Below are 16,558 nucleotides of genomic sequence, written 5' to 3'. Positions count from 1 at the left end.
TAAAGCATTATTAATACGTATTAGAAAGGGATATAAATTCTAACTGTGAAACATTCCTTACAGGATAAAACTATGAAATAGGCCACAGCCAAAACTGTAGATCTGAGCTTCATATTTCTCTGCTGTGGGGAACTACAATTTCTGATATTATTCCAGGGATTATAACTTTGGCTCCAGATCCAGTGTTTTCATCCTTTCAAAATGATGTTCAGATTTGATATAACACAAATTCAGACCCAGGCCAAAAGTCTCAATTCAGGCTCGCCTTCACTGAAAATGAGTTATCCAGTTCACACCATTCATATCCTAACTCATTCAACTTCTGAGAAGGTTCAGCGTCAGTCAAGCTGATTCTGAAGCTCTGTGGTGAAGTTCAGATTCAGATGCCTGGAAAGTCTGGGGAAATTAGGATACCTAGAGTCAGAGAAAAAGAAAATGATGGAAATCAGAAGCAAAACAGTGGGAGGACCAGCTGACTGCCAAGAGAAGAAAGAAACACTCAGAAAAGGGAAGGATGCAGGCACTGCTACTTAAATCTGTTCAACATTTGTATCAGGTAGGAGGATAAAAAGCCAGACCTAATGTGGAAGCTGCGGAGTTATGTCAATGTGCAATGCATCTAACGTAACAAATCTTGCTTTTCAGGTAGACTTACTGCAATAGAAACACTCCCACCCTAATCAGCCTTGCAACTCTGGGAACAGAGCTGACTTGCATTTCTCTTCGAAACAGCAGCACGACTGCTTCCACCTGCAAGCAGATATCCAGCAGTTTAGCTAACTGACACACTGACATGTCTGTGCATACATGAAACAAGCCCAGAGAGGCTGGCTCAAGCAGAGGTAACTTAAACCAGTCACATCTCTTCATCTGTTAAAGACCCTCATATCAATATCAAACTCTTGGTTTAAAAGCTGGACTTGCTCTAAACTGAGGTGGTAGCATCCTTTCTCTGTCTCTGAGAATGTTATTTCCATAAATGGAGCTGCATATGGAGTACCAATGTTTCAGCTTTGCTATTCTTGATAGAGAAGGAAACCATACATCCTTACTTGCTCTGTACTACAGAAAGATGAAAAGACAACCAAGTGGCAATGCTAAGTGACCACATGCTGTGCAAGCAGAGCCTCAGAAGAGTGTAAAAGCTGGTAAGAAATAAACCTGAAGCAATCCTGATCGTTCTCAGTGAGACCAAACTCACAAACCTCCTCACAGTGTCTTTTGATAAGAAAGATCTGCTTGCCCTGTTATCACTCTCTTCCATCTCTTGTATACTTAACATTTAAAGTAACTCCCCTAGTCCCAGACCCATAAAGGCCATTATTCAGAGTAGGGTGATACACTCAAAACACATGCGAAAAGCACTGCCTTTAGAAGGGCAGGCACATTGCAAACAATTGCAAAATCATCATGTCTAACCCATCAGAATTATGTATTTTCATCCTTTTCTACTATCAACTTCTCTGTTTACTTACTTACCATGTGCACATGTGAAAATTGCACACAGATCTACAGGTGCAGTTGTTGCTAAACCACGTTGCACACAGCTCTGTGCATGTGGGAAACTGATGGCATAGCCCAGGAAGAAAAAATCTGCAGGGAATTACTGGAGGCTACAGTGCATTTTGACTTCCACACCCCAGACATGGTCATTAGTGGATCCATGCATGAATGCTTATGCAGTGAACTGCATGGTAACTTGCCATTACCCACACTGCAAACAATGGGAAGCACCTTCTCAGTTAAGACATTAACCAAATTCTTCTACAGGCTCGAAAGAACTTCCATTAAAGTGAAGGGGTTTTTTTCTTCTTTTTTTTCAGTGAGACATTCAGCACTTGGCTCAGATCTGATATAATGTTAAATGTATTCTGCTCTTTTGGATATAAAAATTTTGAGAATACTGAGCATCCCCGAAGACTGGTGTTTCAAATCTAAGGATAGACTTTTCTTAGAGAATCATATCAGGTTACCTTAAAAATTATAGGACAAATGGCAGCAATAAAAAGGGCAGTAAATCACTATCACAACCAGAGGCCTATATCTCCTTGTAGGCAAACATATGAACAAGACCAAACTACCGGCAGCGGAATAAAACACAAAGGGTGTGGAGTTCGGGAAATACAAAGATGTAATTTCTGCTTCATGAACATACTTACAGAAAGAGGAAAGATTTCTGGGAAGTAAGCGTGTTTAAACAGAAAATAAACTTCAAAGGATATCATAAAAAAGGGAGGGTAAATACAGATATGACTTTATTTTGAACTCAGTAAGGTTGATCAATAAAAATGTCTTACATGCAACTTTCGTTTTTAGTGTAAACATTACAGTTTCTTTTGTTACTTTGGGCAACATGTGTCCTTATCCTGGAGGCATTTCCCTTACTGTTCTTTTCCTTAGACCCTGGGGCTCCACCAGGACATCAGAGTTCATCCACATGAACGAGTCGCAGGATTGGGGTTGCTTATTGCTTATCTGAGGGTGTAGAGTGATGTTTTTCGGTTACGATCAGCAGTGCTTTCCTGCTCAATTTGGTTAGCTCAAGATAGGAGAAACTGGAATAAATAAATAAATAAATAAATAAATAAATAAATAAATAAATCATTATGTCTTTTCAAACTACAATATCATTTTCCACCACAAGGAACCCACTTCTGATTTTTAAATTAAAAAATGCACACTTTTAGAGCAGCAGAGTTGGCAAGTCAAGTTAGTCCCTGCTTTTCTCTGCCTTCCGATCCCATTTCCTCTTTTAAATGTCTCCTCACAAACCTCTCTAATGTGACATCTCAGACATTCACCAACCAAAGAGACATAGAAGCAAAAGATACAGTTTCTATTAACACCCACATTGTCTTTGCAAATGAGAACGGTGAGGATTTCTGTAAAGAAGTATGCTTCAGCAATACATACTTACAAGTCTTCCTTTTTAACCTGATAGATTTTAACTTTTCTCAAAAGACATAACCATTTTTTACCCCCAGCTTCCTTATTCTCCTGTGAGCTGAACCAGCTGACATTTATAGCTTTAACTGTTAGCTTGCCACACATGCTCTATCTTAATTCCCATGTGCACACAGTGGCAAGGATTGCCAGAAGAAAAAGAAAATTTAAGTTACACTTCTGGATGTTAGTGGATCTATGGGGAGCTATCTCCCTTCCAAAATGCAAACTATTATTATTTAACAGTTCTTATAGCAACTATTATGTCAGGCTTTTTCATGTTTTTCAAGCAGATTAATCATTCAAACCTTCTAATACCCAGGAGAGACAAGTGTAATTTCTACATAACAGATCCCAAGAGCCCAAGAAGATAAAAAACAAAAGGCCACTCAAATCAGAGGAAAGCCATAAGCTGACACCAGGAACTTCAGAATCAAGGCTTCAGACATTGGCTTCCGTTACCAGTCACTGCACACAGAGCTGGAAAAAGAAATTTCCCTATTTACCTACACCCTGTCCTTTTCTTGCAAAAATCAAACTCACTTGGAGCATGAAATGTTTCTGGAGACCGTGTCATTGTTTCGATCTGGTTAACATTTTGTGCTGTCACTTTTTATAATGCTTTTTGAACAGCATTAGCAGCAAAATCATCTGCCCCCTTTTATTTTTAAAGTAGTACAGTTGGTCAGATTCCTAGAAGCAACTTTTAGAGCCTGAGGGCATGTGGCAGCTGAAGATCTGCTATACTCATTCTTCTACATGTTGCTTCAAGCAGAGAAAATATGGCTGATAAGGCACTACGATGACAGTTACATTTTCTTCAAAGTAGTAAAGACAATGTTGAAGTTCCCAATGGCCCCATCTCCGAAATAGAGCAAAACAGAGAAAAAAAAATGTAAGCATTGTTTTCCATCTCTCAAGAACTGCCAGTCACAAAAGACAATGGATAAGCCTTTATTGCATTATATATTTTTTGTATCTTTATGAATGTTTTATATATATAAAGTACACATGCACACACACAGATGTCAAGACAAAAGAAGTAATTAATTCAGCCACAGAGCTGAGAAACCAAGCATTTCAAAGTCAGAAAATGCAATCTCAAAACAAAATGCTCTCCCTGAACTCTACCCTCCTGTATTTATTCTCAGATAGGATTTTGTCATAGAAAAGAACAGGAGAAATAGCGGTGATTCCAACAGCACAAGCAAGATAAAAACAGTTTTTGTGCAACTCAGCATAACATCCTCTACCAAAAACATTATTTGGCTCTCCCAAGTCTTTAGGCTGGAGAACTTCAACTCAGCCAATTTTCTGCAACTCTGGTCACACTTGAATGCCAAAGGTCTATTAATTAAGATAGCTTTAGTTAAACCTTCTTCCTGCTGAGCTATGACACCTAATTAAATTTGACAAAGTTATTCACAACTGAGACAAGGATTTAGAAATCTAAGCTAAAGATCTCCCTGAAGTAAATAACATAATTAGCAACATCTTTCTGGCCATTTGAATGCTGATGCTCTCATAAATTAAACATCACAAATCCTACATACATCCAATTTCCCTTTGTTTTATGTGAAATAATAATCATTAATTAATTAATTCTTTGCACTGATAACAAGAACTGACATTTCATGAAATGCTTTACAAATTCACATATGAACAAAGTGCTAACGTAGGTTAGTAATGTAAATGAAGTAACATTAATTCTGACAACAAGGGATTGGAAACAATAATTCCTGCAGCATGGCAGAAGTTATCAGCTGGAAACACAGAAGAGAAGACTGAGGATGCCAGGATGACGGGATACATAGTATATGCAAAAATAATTATGAATGTGATCCTGAGATATTTCAGCCAAAACATTTCCATTAGAGATAGAGTAACATTCAAGGCAATGTGCAAAGCACTGCTGCACCTTCATCTGAAATATTTTGTATACAATTCTGATCATCCATTGTTCAAGAGGGATGAATTCAGGATGCAAAGGCGGTGCAGATGACTCAGATCATCCAAAGAATGGATCAGCTACAAAACACAGGAGTACAATAGCCTCATTTGTTTAACCTAGTGAAATGAAGGTCAAATAGGGATACCGTATAAACATCAGAAAGCTAAAATAACTTTTTCAGCTACAGAATAATGCTGGCATTTGATTGAAATTGAAATGGAAATGGAAATGAATAGAGTTATGCCATAATTTATGTTTTTAGCCAGCAAAGAAATAAAGTTCTGAAACAGACAATAGAACAAGTGGGAATAGAAACCTAACTGGTTTTACAGTGACATTTGACTAACTTGAAGTAGGGGCTGTATGACACACTTGCCTACAACAAGGGAGATGCAAACTTAATGACCCAGAAGGCCTGTTTGAACTGTAATGTCCTACATGAGCATCCTATATGGATGGTATATAACCCACAGGTTTTCAAGAGATCAGCCACCCTGAGAAATCCAGCCATCACCAATGTTTCAAGGACTGCAGCAAGAAATACTCCTTCATAAATCTTTCTTTTACATCAAGAGCAATGTCTCTGTACATCTCTGAGGCAATGTCTACTTATGTTTACTATATTTCCCCCCCAAAATATTCTGGATTGCTATGGTTACATGTGCACTAGTAGCGGCTGCCGAAAGCACTTGGGGTCAAAAAGCAGAGGCAAGCTCCTGTGGCCTGGTCCCTGTCCCCAGGTGGGTATTACTGCCAGGCTCTGTCTGCTGATGCAGCCTGCTGCTCCTGGTGCTGCCTGCTGCCAGCTGCCACGCACCAAGCACACACTCTTGGAGAGCTGCAAGCCCAAAGGACAGTGCTGAAGAAGCCAGGATTTGGAAATTCTGGCTCTCCACAAGAAGACAGTTTGTTAACATAAGCTGTGGGCCCTGCAGCTTTCCAAGACCAGCACTCTGTGATAAAGGAGTGGTCACACACAGGGACTGATTTCTGGTCCATTTGCAGTCCTGTGAGTGCACACGATCTAGAGAACCATGGCTACTGCATACTGAAAAGCAGCTTTTCCTGCTTACAGCCATCTACCATTCCTTCAGCAATCTCATTAAGCTTTGTTTTGCTTTGCTGACACCAGCACTGCCAAAGAGATCAGCTGGCGAAGGAGACTGCATTAGTAATGTGGCTGGCATTTTGCCTCCTGCAGTTGAGATCACTTCTGAGCACTGGCTCTCTACCAGTCTACATGGATGGATGGCCTAAAACTCTGTCCCTCTGTTCAACTCTCCAATCATTTAGTGCATTTGCCATTGAGCTATTGCAATGGCCTTGCTTCATACCACTGATAATATCTGTAATTATTATTTTTCATACCTTGTATCTTCTCTTCCCTAGTCAGCCCTATGAACTGTTGAAATACTTGGTGAACCTGTGTTCTGTTCCTAAATCTCCAACTAGACCTGTAGCCCATTCGTCGTAACTCATTATGACACTCCTGCTTTACTGGAATATTTCATTTAAATTGTTTTTCATTTGGACTAGAATCTTGTTTTTCCAGGCATTCCCTTGTGAAACACTCATCCCTTCCCTCTTGCTCATACAAATCTTTTCATTTCACTGACCAGTAATGTGAAGTGAAAACTATCTCTTCTTCATACAGTGAGTAAATACCCTTAATGTAGCATTCAGGATAACATGAATCTTAGCCATCTAAAAATCAACCTCATTCAATCATGTAGATTCCCTCTATAATCATAGAATTGCAGAATCATAAAATGGTTTGGATTGGAAGGGACCTTTAAGCTCTTCTAGTTCCAACCCCTCTGGTGGGGGCACCTCCCTCTATTCCAGGCTGCTCAAAGCCCCATCCAGCTTAGCCTTGAATACTTCCAGGGAGGGGGCACCCACAACCTTGCAAAGCAATCTGTTCCAATGTCTCACCACTCTCACAGTAAAGAATTTCTTCCTAACATCCAGTCTAAATCTACCCTCTTCCAGCTTAACAACATTTCCCCTAGTCCTGTCGCTACATGCCTCATAAAAAGTCTCCCCCATCTTTTCTGTAGGCCGTCTTCAGGTACTGGAAGACAGCTAAAAGGTCACCCTGGAGCCTTCTCTTCTCCAGGTTGAAGATCTCCAGCTCTCTCAGCTCTCCTCGCAGGGGAGATGCTCTCCAAGAGCTCTCTGATCATTTTTGTCCCCATCCTCTGGACCAGCTCCAGCAGTTCCATGTCCTTCTTGTGTTGGGGGCCCCAGAACTGGACATACTCCAAGTGGGATCTCACAAGAGCAGAGTAGAGGGGCAGAATCACCTCCCTCAACCTGCTGGTCACATTTCTCTTGGTGCAACCCAGGATACAGTTGGCCTTCTGGGCTGCAGTGCACATTGCCAGCTTATGCTGAATCTTTCATCACCTGGGACTCCCAAATCCTTCTTGGGACTGCTCTCAAGGCATTCTCCACCCAGCCTGTATCTGTGCTTGAGACTGCCTCGACCCAGATGCAGGACCTTGCACCTGGTCTTGTTGAATTTCATAAGGTTGGCATGAATTCCATCTTTCAAGCCCGTCCAGGTCCCTCTAGATAGCATCCCTTCCCCCACAGTTCTCTGAGTGCAATCATACATCCAATTTCTTATCCAGTGAGAGGTCCATTCTCCAGTTTGGCAACCAGGCTGTCACAAAGGACAGTGTCAAACTCTTCGCACAAGTTCAGATAGATGACTGAAAAGGGAAAACTTCCAGAAATTCTGAAAGTTTCTTCTAGAAGGAAACCTTGTATCTTGCTAACACAAAAGACATGTCAGTTTGTGGAGGCAGAGTGTGTCTCTAATAGTCAGAAAACTAAAGATAGATGAACCTGATGATTGATTGATGTTTTATTTCTTGACATTATTTTGAGAACAGTAAATAATTATAAGCTAAGTTAAACTGTTTCTAGCTCATTTCAGAGAAGGCAAACAGAAGCCCATAGAGAATATATGACCAGGCAAAAGACAGACTAGCTATCACTGTCAAAGCTGCAGGAAGAACACAGGGGATCCTCAGTCACATCCCTGTGTTGAGACCATTAAACCACACCTCTTTCAACAAACGTCCTTTTATTTGTTGCCAGCAAACATCTCAATAACAATTTTACAGGGGTTATTAATTGTGTGCAGGCCTTGCCTTTAACTAGTAATAAGAGCAGGTCTCACACCAAGAATTTTCTGAAAGTGTTGCCCATTCATGTCCCCTAACCTCTTCAAGCCAACACAAAAAAAGGAGCCAAGTGCAACATCCCGATCAGTTTAGAGCCATTCTTCACTGCTCTGTAGTCAGTAGAAGTCCAGTGGAGACACAGTTTACAGAAAAGGGTAGGAGTTTTTGGTTGTTTTGTTTTTCCCCCCAGGAAAAAAATAGAAATGAGCAAAAGTAATCTTTTCACAGTCTGATCACAACTGTGGAAGGCTTGCTAGCTCCAAAAGCAGTTTCCAGTGAAGAGCAAACCTTCACATGTACTGTGTCATCTCCCATCCATAGAAGACACACCATCAATCTTTCAAGTTCATACGGTATTCAAGCCACTAGAAAAATGTATCTGTGTGTTTGTACATGTCTACATGTACCTGCGAGTATTTGCATGCGCACTAACAATTTTCTAACTCATAGAAACTAATTCTTGATAATTAAATGTTTTACTCATTGTAGTGTTACTCATTCCATGTGTGGCTCACCAGAAATTTGTATGCATCTAGAGCATAACTCTAGAGAGTTTGTTTTTCACTTTATTGAGCCAGCCTTCGCAGCATAGAGTCCTGCAAGATCAGGAAGGGAGAGGTATGGCTATAAAATGAGAGTAAATAATTAGTGGTGCAATGTAGCCATAAAACCACTGAGCAAATACCCACTTCGTCTCCAGTCCATGGAGCTGCAGAGCTCGCTGGCAGCCAGGGAGGGCATGCCACCGAGCAGCTCAACTGTGTCCTACCAAGCAGCTCAACTGTGTCCTACCAGAGGCCACATGGGAGTCTGGAATTCCTGCTGCCAGCTTATCAGAAACAGTCATAAGACAAAGAGAAGGTTTTGCTCTTTTTCAAACAACTCAGTAACAGAGAGCAGAAAGTAGTGGATTTGTTTCTGGTAGAGGTGGCAGTATATCCTGCACTCACTTTGCTACTGCTAGGAAAAAGAAAACATTTGAATGCAAAGCAATTGCATTTTAAACTCAGGTTATAAATGCTGTATTCTGCTCTTTGTGTCCCACGTTTCATGCTGTGGAAAAGCTGCAGCATGCCAGAAAGGAAGCTCTTCTTCAGTGTACGGAAATAAGACTGAGAAAACCAAAAACCTACATTATTTACTGCATCTAAATCTTTCTTATGGTAAGCAACAGCCCTGGCCAACCAGCCACAAACAAAAAGACACCTCAGTGGTCCAGGAAGGTCAGAGTTCTTTGAGTTAGATATTGAGTAATGGAGGTGCAGGCTGCAGATGGGAGGTTTGGGTGTGAACACATGCCAAGTGCATAACAAAACTCGATTGAAGGAAGCCAATTTTAAGATTTCCATTTGAATTAGTCGCACATAGATGGCAGGAATTCCACACATACCCTGTTTGAGAAACCAGAATTTTCAAGGATCCTCAATGTGTAAATCACTGGCACAAAAAAGGACCTTCTTTGATTTGCTGTGCTTTCTCACAACAAAAGTCATCATCAGGCACACCCAAATATATACCCTGGAAAATATGTGGGAACAAATAATTCTTGATGCAATTCAGCTGAGTTGTGCAGGGCATTTTGTCTGTATTCACTGAATCGGTGCTTTTTTCAAGATTTGTGTCTAATTGATTCAAAATTAAGAACTGAAGATTTTGCTAAAAGCAATGATGCAGATTCTCAGTATTTCAATTTCTTCACTTTCCACTTTTCTCCCACTAATCTTTTATGTACTTTGTTTTGGCATCCTTTTCTTACTTACTCATGAAGAAAGAAACAAGAGCTCTAGTCTGTAAAACTGACAGAAGTTCAAGCAATAAATCAAATTATAAAGAAAACAACAACAACAACAAAGAGATGCTGGGGTTGGAGGTACTTGCAAAGAAATCAGTTCAGCCTGAAAAATCTGAGTGCTAGTGGGTGGACAGACTTCACCTTGTTTTCAAGTCTTGAATTCTCCCCATTCCTGTAAAACATCCCAATTAATAGTCCACCATTTAGGAGGTCGATGTAGTATCTTAAAGCAAATGATTCTTGCTTGGCTGCAGGGCAATGTTCAAGCAATACATACCACAAGATTTAACATAACAGCAGCTACCCAAAAGAAATCCACTCTGTGTAATGCATTCCACTGAAGGCTAAATAGCCTTTCAGTGAACCTACTGGCTCACAGGTTCCTTGAATGGGATCTTTAAAGAACAAAAGAAGATCTGATAGACATTTCCCTCTTTGTAAGGCTTCCCAAATGCATACTGTATCCCTGCTTAGCATGACTTTTTAAGTATGAAGGCTAAATACCAGCTTGCCTTACTAATACCTGGCCACACAGCTACATAATAATGACTTGTTTGACTGATTAAGGTGTTTTCACCTAGTTTTGTTCAGATGTTTACTAAAATTAGAAAAGCAAATACCTGGTTCTTACAGCAACAGTCCATTTCACCTGTAAAACTATAGGGGAAAATAATGCAAGTGACTTTGTTAGATGTCAAACTTACTGAATAGGCTCCGTTCTGTAGCCCTACCAAAGCAGTCCCTTGCATTCTTTCCAACTATTGACAATATTGACTTCTTGAATGTGGACCATTACTCACATAGTGCTCTTAATATATGAAACACTATAGTTATCATATAAAATATAGTAGTTAGAATATTAAAAATATATTCCATGTGTTACTGATGACACATAATGGAAAAATAGATTTTATGATTTATTCTTCATTTCTATATTTCTTAGCTTAGGTCCCAGTTCTACTCAACCTTTACAGCAAGCTTCTTGAGTCTACACATTATCAGTTGTTATCATCAGAATATCTGCAGTATAGTATAGTAAGTTAGGCACATACGTAAGTCCTTGTAGAATGCAAGATACTTATTAATTCACAAAGAACGGTATTCTCTTTTCTACATTATTCCTTTGAAATTACTCCTAAACATTACTCCAACTTAAGGGTGTAAATGAGATTTACGTGGGAAATAGGATTTTGCTGTCTGTTTACACACAGGTGAATTTTGCCCAGTGAATATGCATGTTGACTTTCCACTGTAGAATTTCTGATCCTCCCAATTCTTCATTACTATCTGCCAAAAGCTATGTTGTTAGTTTGGGTTTTTGTATACTTGAAGTCAGATTTATGACCTTTGTGGTCAAAATATTCCACATTTGATCCTTTTTCCAATCACTTTTTACTCCTACCCCAGCACTGATCATGACTACTAAAAAAGTTTAAATGCATTACTGACTGCTTTATTAATTGCTCTTGTAACTAAATGGTTGTTTTTTAACAGAGTAATTCTTGGTTTCTAGAGTACTGTGGAAAGAATGTGTTGCTGAGGGCTTTCCTATGTTGATGATGTCTGCACAAATATAAGAAGCTCTAACTTTCTCAAGCGCTTATTTCTGAAAACTTCCAGCTCTAAAGGACTACTGTTTGCAACAGTTTTCTTTGGGAAAATTGGAGCGTTTAAAGACTTCGAAATTAGGGACAAATTTTACAGGAAACAGCCTGTTATGAGAAAAACATTCATTTGCACCTTTGTTATATAACTGTTTGTCCCAAAGCAATAAGATACAACTGCTTTTGAATTTGAATGTTATTTTGCCTGTCATAACTTTAAAAATATTTCCCTTAGGCTGTACACTTAAGCTTACACACCTTTTCTGTTTTCATTTTGTAACTGGCTCTTTTTATGATTGCACATGAAACCTCTTAAGTAAAAAGTTTGATTTGAGATTTCAGTCTTTTCAATTCATACTTCTTACCTGTCATAAGCACACAACAAAAATATGTAATTTTGCACCAAGATATAATCCTACAACAATATATTTTCTTTTCAGAAGTCAAGCATTCAGATACGGCAGAATAAAACAAACTGTTGTAAATGGCTTAAGTGAAAACCATTAGGATTATCCAACACATGTATTTTTTATGAAATACCAGAGGCTCTACAAGACCACAATTCTATATTTCCGACTATTCATAGAAGACGTGGCTGATCAGTAGCAGTTTACCTAGGCTTTTTATTAGAAGCATGTAGAGACAGTAGCCTCTCTTGATGTCCTCTGCAAGTGACTTGTAAGGAGAAAAGATGGTAACAGGCACAATGGACATTCAAGTGAGTTTCAGAATAGCTACAGAAGATTCCTGTGATGGTATCTCGAAATAATTATTCACCAAAGGTGGAATTTCTCTGACTTGAATCTGGTCTGACCATGTCTCACCAGAAGTTTTGCTGGGGGGGCTCTTTCAATAGGTGACAAGTGTAGCTTTGCTGCTCGTGAATGGAGTCCAAAGTAACCTGAACAGATCACACTTTCAGTGTAAACATAGGAGAGTAAATTCGAATGTAAAATCACCTCCATGTTCTCCTAATCTTGGTCTTCTCAGTTCTATGCAATCCAGACATCCCAGATAGACAGATACATGAGCAGCAAGTGCTTCCAGCACCAAAACACTTCCAATTGCAGCCATTAACATGCTAATGGCTCTTTCTACTCCTTTCTCTAATAAAACTCTCTTACCAGCTCGCCGAAAACATCTTTGAAAACCAGCCAAGCTGCAGTCCTCCCCAGCTCCCAGTCAGTTCTCTCCTCTCTGAAGATCTTTTCTTCTCTTTTATTTTTCTTGCATACTGCAAAAGGAGACAATATGGCCATAAGAAACTCTTTGGCAATCTATATAGACCCTGCAACTCATTCTTTTGCTGTATGTGTAACCCAGGAGAGGTAAGATCTCATTTCTGGATAGTTTTCAGTAACTTTTTCTTGTTTTGGTAACTGTTTTATTTATGTTTGAACGTTACTATAGATACTGGAATTCAGCCTCATGAAGTTATATAAGCAAGCTTTGCAGAGGCGAGGGCAAGGATGTCAGGACGGACAGTCACATCCTCCTCTATGGACCACATGCAGGAGAGAGCTCAGTGTGGGAGTGTTCAGAGGAAAAGGCACCCACCATCCAGATTTGGGAGTCTTCGTGGGTTTCTTCAGACCGTTGGGACTAAACATGTCTGACCCATGTGGGAATGATTGCATGAAATTAATCAGACACTAATTAAAAATTTTTCAAAGGATTGTAGCAGATTTTGTTCAGATGTCAGGAAATGGCAATATGTACAAGCAGCATTTCATCGTTTCGGGAAAGTTGGTGACACATCTCAGAGAGCAGAGATTGAAACAGAAATAGGTAATTGAAGAGACTTAGGCACTAATGTCCCATTGGCTGACGTGATTTTAGTCCTTGAGTATGGCTCCTTTCTGAAAATAGGAATGAATTTTCCTTTTTTCTTTTTTTTTTTCTTCCTTTTTTATCCAAGACAGTGGCATGCAGAGAAACCAACCCAGCTCAGAAGAACCTGGAGCAGAGTGCTGGTGTGGTAATACACTCCGACCTACCTCACCCCAGAGCAGAGCTGGGCAGCATCTGTGACAGTGGTGTGCTGGGACTGCCTCCGTGCCTGAGGCCTGAGGTGCAAAAGTCACCAACATGCTCAGAGCAAACTCCGAGCAAAATTACCTAATCATGGTGGTATGCTCTGTGGCCTCAGGCATTTTTCTATTACTCATGAATATTTCTCTATCACATGGCACGGAAAAATAAGTTTCTAGACCAACTTGTCAACACTTATTGCTACCATCATGTTCATAATTCTGGAAATGACTTAGAAAAAGTTTGTTAGCCTCAAAACCTAACGATTCTCTACTGTTCCAGCAAATATAAATGGATTCAAAATAGACACTTTGATGTAGGAAGAGGAAAGAGGACTCACTTGTTTTATGTGCAGTTTCAAGAAAGGCATCTTCAATTCTTGACCCACTGAAACATAAAAGTCTAAGTCCATATTTCAAAACCAAGACACGCATTTGATAGTTCCACATAGAATTTTCTGGTTTAGAACTACAGTTTTCACCTTCACTTGCTTACACTGCCTTAGTTTTCCATTAATTAAACAGTGATGGGTTTCCCCATCTCACAAAAGTGCAGCAAGAAGGAACTCCCTTAGCAAGTATGCAATACTTTTCATTGAAAATTGAAGAGAATGACAAATTAGAAATTATCTGCATCAGGTATATAACGTGCCCACCTGCTTTTTATTTATATCAGTGTCAGCTGTAATCTCCTGTTTTTTGACCACTACTATGAATGCTGCTTTTACAAGTAATGCAGATGTTGCTCCTTCTTCACTGAAGAAAGGAGAGTGCTCAGCAAGGCAGAGACACAGGGCACAGTCACTTAAGACTGGAAGTGAATAAGAACTAATTAACATAACACAGCAATACAGGTGGAGAGATTTTGTGAACAGAAGACCTCCTTCACCTTTCCTGTTTTCTTCACCCACACCTGCTACTCTAGTTTTATGCCTCAGAGCCCTTTGCATACCAACTATATTGACATTAGAGCTTTTAACACGTAGATTAATATATTTATGTATTCTTCATACATACAGTGATCCAAGTATTTGCAAGCTATGTGTGCAGGACTGTAACTGAAATAGAGTCTCTGAAGCTATTTAGTACATCTGAAGTAAGTATATTGTTACTAATGCTTTGGTTAGTAGTTTGAAATCGTGTAAATCAGGTCAGAGATGGGACCACTGAATGTTAAAAACACAGGGTTTATGTAAATATACTGAGGGATGTTAAATGATCCAGCACTGATAAGGCAAGGAGGTGGCCATGACTCCAGTGCTTGCAGTGAGCAGATAAACACACAGACGTTCAATTTCTGTTTCCTCCTTCAGTCGCCAGCAACAAAAGTGAAAAAAACAAAAAGGCCAGTTTGCCCTATCTGAAAAATGCCAACAGTCTGAGAAAACAGTATCCTGGATGTACTGACTCCACCATGTTTTGACAGTCTTTCAAAAGTGTCTCAAGATATATATTGAAATGTTGAAGACTTAAAAAGACCTTGGTCATTCTTGAAAATGTAATACTGACATTAACAGTTGTATGTAGATAGGGAGGTCCAAGAGGTAACAGAAACGGTGAGTCTTCCCTTAGAGCTTAGCCTGGGAAAGGTTTACTTGCTAGTAATCCTGTTAGCTTTCAAGATCCCTCTGAAAAACACTGAGTGACATTAAAATACTCATTTTATCTGATTCATGAAAAATGATGAAGGTGTTTGGCAAAACACACTGTACAAATGCTTTTCCTATTGTATTGAAAAAACTATGAGCACAACCGGAAGATTTGCACATATTGTGAAATAGTTTCTTTGCTTTCACGTCATTTTAGCATCACTTGATATTTCCCAACAAAATCCTGAACAACAAAATGAACTGCAGGCAGGATACTGATACAGTACCCCATGCCTTTAGATATTCTGAATGCTGCATGCTCTGCTATCCCAGTACTTGTTCTTTAACAATCTCGCAGATTGTGCTTGAATTCTAACAGCTATCAGAGTATTTCAAGGAAATTAAGGCCACTTTAATTACTCAGTTGTCTCTAATATGGTTCCTTGCTCAGAAATGCCAATGTGACCTTACCATTTGCTGAATCTGTAAGTAATTATTTGGCTTACTTATTAAGGTAACACACCCTAGCTAGGATGAAAAACCAGACCCACAAGATAATCCTCATCTCAAGTTTCTGCTGGCTGTATTGTTTCAAAGTATTTGCCTGTATTACATTAGTGAAATTTCATCTGTGTTTTGTGCTGCAGTGGGAAGTATGAGGTACTGGAGGTCAAGGCATTCACCATCTAACAGGAGTATTCTTTCATTAATAAACAAGCTTAGAATTTTGTTCTGCATATAGAAAAATTCCTTGCTACAGAAAATGTATTGCTGAGTAAATAATTAAAATATTCTGTCAAATCACCTTTCATTAAAATAGGTAGACTGATAATTGTATTACTAGGTTCCTGCGTAGAAGGCAGAGGATTACGTTTCATGTAAGTGGAGCATATTTCACTCTACAGCCCTTATCACCCCAAATATCAATTCTTTTTTATACATTGATATTCTAAACAGCATTGCTTACAAAGATATTTTGGAAACACGTTGAAAATAACAATGATGAAAATATTAGATAGACTTATAGGAAAAATATATATTTTTTGAAAGAAACTGCAGCTCTGTTTTCCCTACATACTCCTTTTGCTTTTCATACTTAGGATACACAGTAAGGAAAAAAAATGATAAAAAATTAATGGTACTGCTGCTAAAAACAGAGAATATTTGATCTCCATTTATAACCAATAGACACCACCCTTGCTGGAGTATATATTATGCATGTTTGGAGTATAATATACAGAAGATAGTAGCCACTGGCTGTTCCTTTACTTTGTTCTTAATGTTTCATAATGGTAATTTTAACCTACAATTTATTTTCATTCAGCCTTAACAAGTACAACATTTTAAAGGCAGTAGCTGCCATGAACAGCCAATGGTTCTTCTCTTCCCCTAGAAATGGTACACAGTGTAGAATCACAACATCAGGCTGAAAGGGACCTCAGAAGGTTGTTTAGC

The 16,558-nt window shown here is 39.2% G+C and overlaps 1 long non-coding RNA gene across 1 annotated transcript; it reads right to left on the bottom strand.

Annotated features, from left to right (window-relative positions):
• Positions 1 to 2,500: 2,500 nt before the first annotated feature.
• Positions 2,501 to 12,858, bottom strand: LOC104910792. The gene is made up of 2 exons (XR_793402.3): positions 12,609 to 12,858; positions 2,501 to 2,555 (listed from the first exon to the last, which is right to left on the bottom strand). It is a non-coding gene; the product is annotated as an uncharacterized LOC104910792 (long non-coding RNA).
• Positions 12,859 to 16,558: the final 3,700 nt, after the last annotated feature.

This window comes from Meleagris gallopavo, chromosome 4, assembly GCF_000146605.3.
Source record: "Meleagris gallopavo isolate NT-WF06-2002-E0010 breed Aviagen turkey brand Nicholas breeding stock chromosome 4, Turkey_5.1, whole genome shotgun sequence".
In the NCBI taxonomy this organism is placed as follows: Eukaryota; Metazoa; Chordata; class Aves; order Galliformes; family Phasianidae; genus Meleagris; species Meleagris gallopavo.
The sequence above is the reverse complement of the archived record's forward strand: the minus strand, read 5'-3'. Positions and strand labels throughout refer to the sequence as shown.